Raw genomic sequence first — 8787 nt, 5'->3', positions numbered from 1 at the left:
CAGCAGGTGCCCAATAAAAATCTGGTGAATGAACGCAAGGTTGGAGTGTAGTTACTGTTGGGTAGTAACTGGTCTCCATTTCTGTGGTTTATATTTTGTTTATTTTTCTCTCTTTTCTACATGTTAAAAAAAATTATTTTCTGGAAGGAGGAGGATTTTTCCCATGATGGCAGTCCCCTGGCTGACGTGAGCTCGTGTTGCCCACCCCTGGGCTTACCGTGATGGGTGAAACCGAGGCCAGCTGACACTCCCACCCTCAACTAGGCGAAGGGGCTCGGAGGGGTCCTCTTTCGATCAAGGAGAACAAGCACCATGTGAAATCGAAAACATGCAGGAGGAGGAAGAGAAGTTAAAGCAGCTGCTCTCTCTAGGTTCTCCTATAGAAAGCCTGGTTGACCTCGATGTACCTGAACTGCTTTAAATTCATTTTTAAACAGTGACTTGCCGGAGAGAAGGGAAAACCTGGGTCTCACTAAGGTTTATACTTGAATGTAGTAACTTTGTTTGGAATAGCTAAAAACTGGGGAACTTCTCAAATGTCCATCAATATGTGAATGAATAAACAGATCATGGTGCATGCACTCCGTTGGATACGACAGTAAAAAGGAATGAACTATTGATATGCACAGAAACATAAGTGAACCTCAAAATAACTGCTGGTGAAGGAAGCAAGACATGAAGAATCCATACTACATAAGTGTCTATAAAATTCTAGAATGGTGTAAAATTCTAGAAAATGTGAACCAATTGATAATGACAGCAGATCAGTGGTTGCCCGGGGAAAGCATGGTGGGGGGGGGCGCTGGAAGGAGACGTTAGAAAGGGACATGAGGAAAGTTTTGGGTTTCATGGATGTGTTCATTATCTTGATCGTGAGGATGTTTTCATGGGGTAAAAACACGGCAAAACTTATCAAATTGTACATTTTGTGCCATTTCTGGTATATCATTTTGGCCTCAATCAGAGCTGTAAAAACAGAAGCAACATAACTGCATCAGAAAACAATTTGGAAAATGGAGAGGAGGAAAATAGTGATTCTCCTTTATTTCCCTGGTGCGCAAGAAAGGAAAGTATTTGTGTGTCAGTTTCTTTTAAAATACCAATTATTTCACATAAGCTCTTGGGGATAGGTGTTATTATCTTCCTCTTTTTTATAGATTAGGAAAAGCCAGGATTCAGAGAAGTTAAGACACTTGCCTGAGGTCACCCAGCCAGCATGTAATTAGTCCCAGTCGAGGACCATCTGAGTCTAGAGCCTGGACCCCTTCTCCACATTACGTTGTCTCTCTTTTCAGGAATGCATTTCTGAAAAATTCCCGCCTGCTTTGGTAACACTGTGGGCAAAGGACTTTGGTTTATGACTAGATGGGGAGTTATTAATCCATCATGTACATATTTGCTGTGAGCCTTAGGGGAGCTAGTGCACGGAGGGCAGGCGGAGGTTTACAAAGGCGCGGTGTCTGCAGAGCTCACACCTTTCAGCCCACGCTGCCTGAATGGTACTACCTGTGACCACCACGCCCTGCCCTCCCCAGCCCTCCCAGCCCCCCTCTTCCAGGAATCCTCCTTTTCCCCTTCCGGGACCCTGATGTCATGACCTGTTCACTCCCAGCCCCAGCCTTTGGCAGGAAGCTAAAAGGAGAGGCCTATGGCTTCATGGACCCCCAAGGGGGAGAGGGGACTGCAGGGCTGAGGAGGGCAGTGGGGCCTCATGCTCTGGGCTCAAGGTTCAGTACCCTGGTTCTCTGCATCTCTGGAGTCAGGGTCTGGGCTCAGGATCTGCATCACTGCAGGCAGGCAGTAGGAGGTACGGAGGCCTTGGGCCGAGGAGGTAGACCCATCATTTTTCTTTTTTTAATTTTTATCGGAGTGTAGTTGATTTACAATGTTGTGTTAGTTTCAGGTGTACAGCAAAGTGAGTCAGTTATACATATACATATATCCACTCTTTTTAAGCTTCTTTTCCCATATAGGTCATTACAGAGTATTGAGTAGAGTTCCCTGTGCTATACAATAGGTCCTTATTAGTTATCTATTTTATATACAGTAGTGTGTATATGTCAATCCCAATCTCCCAATTTAGAGGTAGACCCATCTTGATGGGGTGGACAGAGAAGCGAGGACAGTCTGAGTGGTCTGGGTGGGGTGCAGCCTCCGGGAGGTGAGGAGGATGTCCACAGCAGTGGGTGGGCACACTGGAGTCAATTTGTTTTTTTTTTTAATGGATTAGTCTTGCTTAATAATGTCTTATTTATTTATTTATTTTTGGCTGGTTGGGTCTTCGTTGCTGCGCGCGGGCTTTCTCTAGTTGCAGAGAGCGGGGGCTACTCTTTGTTGGGTGCGTGGGCTTCTCACTGTGGTGGCTTCTCTTGTTGTGGAGCACAGGCTCTAGGTGCACAGGCTTCAGTAGTTGTGGCACGCGAGCTCAGTAGTTGTGGCTCACGGACTCTAGAGCTCAGGCTCAGTAGTTGTGGCACACGGGCTTAGTTGCTCCACGGCATGTGGGATCCTCCCGGACCAGGGCTCGAACCCGTGTCCCCTGCGTTGGCAGGAGGATTTGTAACTACTGTGCCACCAGGGAAGTCCTGGAATCAATTTATAGCAGAGCACGATGTTCCGTGGGATCCCTCTACCCAATCCTAAGATGTTGGGGGTGAGCAGAGCCTCGACCACGTGTGGGTCCCCTCTACCCTCTGGCACTGTGCCTTACAGATAGTAAGTGCTTACCGAGTGCTTTTGTTTATTGCCTGGCAGAGAGAGGTGGCCCTTCCCTGCCAGAAAGGCACACCAAGTGGAGAAGAAAGGCACTCTGGGAGGAAGGAGAGACATTTCTGGGCTCAGGGAGAGGAGAGGCTGAGGGCATCTCCAGAAGCGGTAGAGGCCATGGGTGGGGGGGGCCTCAGGGAGCGTGTGGACTGATGGTGAAGGCCAAAAGGCAGGATGTCGGCCCTCTCTGTGACCCCCAATCCCTGTCAGTAGAGCCAGCAAGGCCCTTGCTCCTGGGCTGTCCTGGGGGGTGGGGTGGGGAAGGAGGTGGGACAGCCAGGCACTTTTGCAGGGTTTGGGGGGACAGGTTTCTCCTGGCAGGAGGGTAAAGGTGGGCGGCCTTGACCTGGGCTGGAGAGGGTGCTGCAGGGATGGGGCCGGTGCAGCGGGAGGCCCCCACCCGACCACGAGACTCTCGGGCAGGTCACTGACCCTGATCTCCAAAGAGAATCGGGTAACACTAGCCCTGGCTAATCCACAGATTTCAAAGCTTGATGAGATCAAATGACATCACATGTGTGAGGGCTTTGGCAGTGTTAGATGTAAGTGCAAGGTGTTATTATGATTATCAGTATTAGCACTGACGACCTATTTGTCTTCCTGGCCTCATCGTTCATCCCCTTACTCACAGTGGGATCTTCCTGAGGGACACATCTACATCTTTAGCCACTGGCATCACTCAGAGTATTTCACTCACAGGTGAAGATTCCCTCCCTGCCCCAGCCTCCTTCGCCATAAAGTGACCAGACATCCAGGTTTGCCTAGGAATGGGGGGACTTCTGGACACAGGACTTTCAGTGCTAAGATGGGCTCAGTTTCAGGCAAACCTGGACAACTGGTGACCCTACTTCCCTTCCACACCCCCAGGCTGCTTCCTCTTCCCTGTGATGACTGTGGCGTCCCAGGCATTTCAGCATGCTCTCTCTCACCCTGGTTGCCCTCTTCTGCCTTGAAGCCTCTAGGCTGGGTGATACCACCTCCAGAGAGGGGACATCCACCCCCTGCCATTCCAAAGGCCAGCTCTCAGCAATCCCTCGGCCTTCTGTTGGGCTTCTGTCCTCTCCGCCCCTGAACACTGTGCCAGACCTTTTCCCTATCCCTGGAGGGTGTGACCCCACCCACACCTCATCCCCATGAGAGGCCCCCATGATGAGCTTCAAGATGGGGAGAGCCTGTCTGTCCCAAGCCAGCCTTCCAGCCTCTCTGCCTGCCTAGAGGAAGGAGCACCCTGGGCACCTGTAGGCAAGCCCGGCCTGCTCCCCACATCCATGAGGACCCCAGGCCTGAGTCCTAGATGCTGTCTTGGCTGCCCTGCCCCTCTCCCCCCACCCCCCATGCTGATGCTCTGAGGCCTCCTGAGGCTCTCCTGCTCACCCTTTTCTGGAAACTCCTCTTCCCTCTCTGGTACAGACCCCTCCCTCCACGATCTGGACTCAGCCTCCTCCCTGGCTTCCTAAACCACTGCATGGCCTCCTTAGCCCCTGCTGTAAAACCTTCAGTGAGCCCCTCTGGACGGCTTTGTCCCCTCAGTCTGCCCTTCAGTGATCTACCTGGTCTGGTCTGCACTTTCCTAACTTAAGGGTCTCTCTCTCTCTCTCTCTTTTTTAAAAAATTTATTTGGCTGCGCCGGGTCTTGGTTGTACTGCACGCGGGATCTCTGTTGTGGCATGTGGACTCTTAGTTGCGGCATGCAGGATCTAGTTCTCCGACCAGGGATCGAACCCAGGCCCCCTGCATTGGGAGCACGGAGTCTTACCCACTGGACCAGCAGGGAAGTCCCCTAACGTTTTCTTACTAGTAAGATGCCACTCCCGCTTCATACAACACTCTCACTGCCATCGCCTTGCTGAGTCTTGCTCATCCCCTGCAAGGTTATCTCCTGGAAAATTGTCACAGGGAAGAGCCAAATCTGACTACATGTAGAATCTGCTTCTTTTACTTTAACCTTTGCTTTCCGCTGCTTTTGTTCACTAAAAGGATATTGCGTAGGGCTTCCCTAGTGGCGCAGTGGTTGAGAGTCCTCCTGCCGATGCAGGGGACACGGGTTCGTGCCCCGGTCCGGGAGGATCCCACATGCCGCGGAGCGGCTGGGCCCGTGAGCCATGGCCGCTGAGCCTGTGCGTGCTCCGCAAAGGGAGAGGCCACAACAGTGAGAGGCCCGGGTACCGCAAAAAAAAAAAAAAAAAAAAAAAAAAGGATATTGTGTATACATAATGGCCTGCCTCAGGGAACTCTGCCCCTCTGCCAGAATGTTAAACCAAGTGCCTTTTGTTCAGGCGAACATCCGGACCCGGTCCACCCGTGGATGGCTAAGAGAAAGAAGAAATTAACACTTAACACATTCCTTCCTGGAGGCTGGCCATTCCAGGGGATATTTGCAAAACGTCTGGCCTTTTTACTTTACTGCCTCTCTCCTCCCCCTCTGTGCTATAAAAGAAACTGGCATCCAAACCCCGATAAGATGGTTATTTTGAGACTTTAGTCTGCCATCTTCTCCGTCTGCTGGCTACACCTCTCTCCGATTTATTGGCCTGTCCTGCGGCGAGCAGAACTCCTCAATTGATGAGTCTTTTGTCACCCTGGCCTCAGGCTTCTGTGGCCTGGTATCGTCAGGTGCCTCTGAGGTGGAGCCCGGGTCTTCACTTTTTGTTCCCTCATTGACTGGACCGGGTGAAGTAGCTCAGGGGTTCGGTTCCACGTCAGGGTTCTCCTCCCACTGCCGGCCTGGAGCTGGAAAGCTTAGGATGCCCCAGCCCAGGGTGTGCCCTGTAGAACAGAACGGAGGAGGGGTTCCCCGAACCATCCTTCTGCCACCTGATGCTTCAAAGGACTTCGGCCCCACCCTGCTCTGGTATGTGTGTTCTTGGGAGCGGTAGGGCCCAGAATGTCCCTGGCATCTGGAGCCTGCCAAGAGCTTGTCCCTCTGGCCCTACCTCATGCACTCTGAGTCCTCCCTACCCAGGGCCAGGCCTGGCCTGACCTGAGAGGCCTGCACTAAACCTCTGGTCAGTAGGAATCATGACAGCAGTTTCTTGATCCAGGGAGGTGCTGAGAGTGAGGTGGCAGTGCTATGGGCCCAGCCGGCAGGCTGCCTGAGAGGGTGGGGGACCAGCCAGGGAAGAGACACGACCCGACCTGCGGCCCGGGACAACAGGCCCATCCCTGCGTAGAGAGAGGGAGGGCACACAGTGAAGTATCAGGAGAAACAGCGTTGTTGGGACAGCCAGGAAAAGAGCTGGTCAGGAGGCAGGTGCCCGGCTGCTAGGTTCATCTGAGCCACAAACAGGCTGAGCAGCCTAGGCAGAGGGGCGCTACCTCTCTGGTCTCATCACCAGTAAAATGAGGCTCTTACAACGCATGTGGCTTCTCTGGTCTGGCGGACTTGGGAGGTGGGGGTTATGGAGACTTGTGGGCGGGGCGCTGGGAAGGGGAGGGGAGCAGAAGGGAGGGGAAGAGGGCCCCCCAACCAGGCTTTTGTAACCTTGCTGCCCCCTAGTGGTGACACAGAGTAACAGAGACATGGTCTCCCCGGGGGAACACAATGCTGGTCACACCCCGCCTTCCCTAGACAGGGAAAGGAAATTCACGGTCAGGGACTTTAGCGGACACCGCCTCCCTCAAGGCTGCGTGTGCTCTGGGTGGAGGGAAAGGCAGCCCCAGCCAATGCACAAGTACCCACCGCCATGCACAGGATGGCATGGCTCCCTCACTCCTGTATTCATTCTGCAAGCGCTGAGGGAGGCTCTGTAGTTTGCAGGGGCACTGGGCCAGGCCCTGGGGATTTAGAGCCCCTTGGCACACCATTCCTGCCCTCAGAGAGCCTCTGTCCGGGGGGGAGCAGACAGGCACATTAGAGACTCTGGGGAAAATAGGAGACTGCTCTGAGGTGTGACTGTTGTGTGAGTAACACTTGGGAAGCACATGGCCGGCAACCGTGGGGCTGTCTGACTATTGGTTTCTCCTGGGCACGTGGCTCCAGCCTGCTGGGTCCGGAGGCCTTTGCCACTAGTTTAGGGGAGTCTTTTCCTGCAGGGCCTTCCAGCGATCTGGGTCGCCCTCCCTGCAGGAGAGCTGGATTTCTACCTGTGCCTGCTGCTCCCCGCTGCTGTCCTGCCCCCACCCTGGCTGGGAACAGGCACAAGGGGGACAGCAGACCTTGCCTCGCTCCTACAGCCTCCTCTATCTACACCTGCCCTCCCCAAACCTGGTCTGGGGACCTGGGTTCCAAAGACAACAGAGAACATTAGGTCTCAGCTGCATCTCCCCCTCCCAGGCTGGTACTCTGCGGGCCTTCCAGCTCCAACCACATGGCATGGGGCAGGTGACAGGGGGCCCAACTGCCACCCCACCAGGGCCCTGCCCTGACCTTCAGAGACTAGGCTGGAGCTCAGTAGGCAGCACGTGGAGAGGGTGGGAGAAGAAGCAAGTGTGTGTGTGTGTGTGTGTGTGTGTGTAGCCTGGGTGCGTCACCGTCACTGGGAATGTAGACGAGTCTGACTCAGTGGGAACATCCGGCATGAAAGGAAGAGAGAGCACAGTGGCATTTCCAAGCAGGATGGGAACTATGGGTGGTGGAGACTGGCCGTGGGGTCAGGGTTGTTGCTCCAAGGCCTGGCCTAGTAAGAGGCTAAGCGTGGTGGGGAGGGGGGAGGGGAGGGGAGACAGGAAGGGGTAGTTCAAGGGGAGCAGAGGTTGGACCTCTGACTGCCTGGGCTGGTCTGGGTAGGAGAGAGGGCAGCAGGGCTTTCTGCTCTGGAGACAGAAGGGGACAAGTCATGCATGGAATTAGAGAAATAGGCCTGGTCAATCAGGGATGAGGGGAAATGCAGGGACTTCCGACCTGCCCTTCAGGGCCTGGAGGTTGGGCATCTGTTACTACTGAACCAGACCCCAGGTGCTCCTGATACGGAGAGACCACCCCTCCTCCCAGAGGCACTAAGGGTGGGATTGCCAGGCAAGCTGCTCCCCTGGGCAGAGACAGCAGCCTCAGATGCACCGGGAAGATCTGGGGAGAGACTTTCCCAGGAAACGTTGCTTCCTTTCTCGGGATCAGAGAGGCTGAAAGGGCCATCCCTGGAGAGCAAGGCCAGGAAAGGCCCAAGTTAGGAGCCAAGGAGGAAGGCTGTTGGCCAGCCCTGAGCTGTGACAGCACAGACCCTGAGGGATGCTCCCCACGCCAAGGGGTGACCTGGACAGCTGAGCGTCCCAGGAGTAACTGTACTTGAAAATACAGGGAAGGGCTTCCCTGGTGGTGCAGTGGTTAAGAATCTGCCTGCTAATGCAGGGGACACGGGTTCGAGCCTTGGTCCGGCAAGATCCCCCATGCCGCGGAGCAACTAAGCCTGTGCGCCACAACTACTGAGCCTGAGCTCTAGAGCCTGGGAGCCACGACTACTGAAGCCCGTGTACTTAGAGCCCGTGTTCCGCAACAAAAGAAGCCACCGCAATGAGAAGTCTGTGCACCGCAAAGAAGAGTAGCCCCCGCTCACCACCAACTAGAGAAAGCCGCGCGCAGCAACAAAGAGCCAACACAGCCAAAAATAAAAAATAAGTGAAATAAACATTAAATATATATATATATATATATATATATATAAAGAAAATACAGGGAAGACAATGTTGAACCTAAAGGAATGAATGACAAATGGTGTTATTTTAGGTATGTGGTAGTACTTGGTGGCCTAGGGGAGGGGAGCTTCTTCATCCCTTCGAATTACTTAAACCAGAATTGATGGGGAGAGTGAGGGGACAGGGGATGCTCATTTGAGTTGGGCCCCTTGGACCAGGGAGCACAGTGGGCTGGGCTATAGGTCTTTCTCTACTAATGGGAGGGCCAGAGGGCTACTTGGCTGCCCATCTGTCTGCAGGCAGGCCCAGGCTGGGGTCCCACTGGAGCATAGGGGCCCCTGTGTAGACTCAACCCTCCAGGGAGAAGTCCCTGCCAGTCCGTCTGGGGATGCCGGGGCAGGGCAGGGAGAGGTGCTGGGCAGGGCCAGCTGGCTGCCGGGGCCCTGCTCCTCG

This window comes from Lagenorhynchus albirostris, chromosome 1 (genome assembly GCF_949774975.1).
Source record: "Lagenorhynchus albirostris chromosome 1, mLagAlb1.1, whole genome shotgun sequence".
NCBI classification, from domain to species: Eukaryota; Metazoa; Chordata; class Mammalia; order Artiodactyla; family Delphinidae; genus Lagenorhynchus; species Lagenorhynchus albirostris.
The sequence above is the reverse complement of the archived record's forward strand: the minus strand, read 5'-3'. Positions refer to the sequence as shown.